This window comes from Scyliorhinus torazame, chromosome 6 (genome assembly GCF_047496885.1).
Source record: "Scyliorhinus torazame isolate Kashiwa2021f chromosome 6, sScyTor2.1, whole genome shotgun sequence".
Lineage (NCBI taxonomy): Eukaryota > Metazoa > Chordata > Chondrichthyes > Carcharhiniformes > Scyliorhinidae > Scyliorhinus > Scyliorhinus torazame.
Genome location: NC_092712.1, coordinates 163254154 through 163255991, shown reverse-complemented (window position 1 = coordinate 163255991; position 1838 = coordinate 163254154). Strand labels below are relative to the sequence as shown.

Genomic DNA, 1838 nt, shown 5'->3' with positions numbered 1-1838 from the left:
CCACTGTGCAAAATGTATTACTAATGTAGGATTTATTGTTTTTGCTTCATTAATTAATCGAATACAGGGTAGCAGCGACAAAAATATCATGAATACCAAATATATCCAAATGACGGTATTCAGGCACAATCATGAAAGTATGTAATTATTTTGGGAATAACATCACCCATTCTGAAACCTCGAAGGAGTTTTTCTACTTTCATGCCCCAGTGGTGCAAGTATGCACTGGACCATATAGGAAAGAACATAAAATTGGCCGCTGAGTTTTTGCAACAGAAATGCAGCCAGAGTGCACTGTCAGGTATTTCCCGAGAGGATATCTCAGATGGTGCTAGTCCTCCAGTTTACAACTAAGGATGGGCACTAGCTGCCCCTCAGCCAACCCCTTCCTACACCTCTGCCAATACAACATTAGGCTGATTCTCCGGTTCCCCAGCCACGTGTATCTCGGCTGCGCGCCATTCGTTGGTGGCGGGTTTGTGTCGTCCTGCTGCTTGTCAATGGGATTTCCCAATGAAGCCACCCTCTGCTGCTGGCAAACCCACGGGCAGGGGTGCGCTGCCGATGGGAAAGCTGAATCACAAATGCTGGAGAATTCCAGCCATTGTAATATGGCATGTGGTGGCACAGTGAAGTGTGTTTCAAGGATGTTCTGCGGATTGCATTCACTTTTTAAACTTAGTTCTCAGAATATGGGCATTTAGAGAGGCAACGACTGATTAGGGACAGTCAGCATAGCTTTATGAGTGGAAAATCATGTCTCATAAATTTGATTGAGTTTTTTGAGGGGGTAACCAAGGAGGTAGTGAGGACAGTTTAAAAACAAAACCACACTCTCCTTAGATCCTCCTTTGGGATGTGTCTGTTAGGCCTCACTGGTAGATCTCTCTCACACTGGTGTTGGGTTCTCCAATTGGGCTGGCAGGTGACATTCATCAACTTTAGTGGTTGTACAGTCAAAGGTGCTTGAGTGATTGGCGTGCCAAAGTATTATACCTGCACGGTAGCCCCTCTGTTCTGATAGGAATAACCTGTTATTTCAGACTGTTTCTGCCATCAGGACGTTGCGGCTGTGTGGACATGTTTATCAAAATCCATCTGGATCAAATCTTGTAATGTTGTCTACATGGACTTTAGCAAGGCCTTTAACAAGGTATTACATGGTAGCTTGTTGCAAAAGGTTAAACCTCACAGGATCCAGGTTGAGCTAGCCAATTAGATACAAAATTGGCTGGACGACAGAAGACAAAGGGTGGTTGTAAAGGGTTGTTTTTCAAACTGGAGGCCTGTGACCAGCAGTGTGCCTCAGGGATCGGTGCTGGGTCCACTGTTATTTGTCATTTATAGCAATGATTTGGATGCGAGTTTAGAAGGCATGGTTAGTAAGTTTGTAGATGACACTAAGATTGGTGGTATAGTGGACAGTGAAGAAGATTATCTAGGATTCCTGTGGGAACTTGATCAATTGGGCCAGTGGGCCGACGAATGGCAGATGGAGTTTAATTTAGATAAATGTGAAGTGATGAATTTAGGTTGATTGAAGCAGGGCAGAACCTACTCAGTTAATGGTAAGGTGTTGGGGAGAGTTACAGAACAAAGAGATCGAGGAGTACAGGTTCGTAGCTCCTTGAAAGTGGAGTCAGAGGTGGACAGGGTGGTGAAGAAGGCATTTGGCATGCTTGGTTTAATTGGTCATAACATTGAATACAGGAGTTGGGAAGTCTTGCTGAAGTTGTACAAGACATTAGTATGGCCACACTTCGAATACTGTGTACAGTTCTAGTCACCCTAATATAGGAAGAATATTACTAAACTAGAAAGAGTGCAGAAAATATTTG

General features: G+C 43.9%; 1 non-coding gene across 1 annotated transcript; it reads left to right on the top strand.

The window, feature by feature from the left end:
* The first annotated feature begins 829 nt into the window (after positions 1 to 829).
* LOC140425920 (small nucleolar RNA SNORA53) lies at positions 830 to 1083 on the top strand. Its single transcript, XR_011948073.1, has one exon. It is a non-coding gene; the product is annotated as a small nucleolar RNA SNORA53 (small nucleolar RNA).
* The last annotated feature ends 755 nt before the right edge of the window (positions 1084 to 1838 follow it).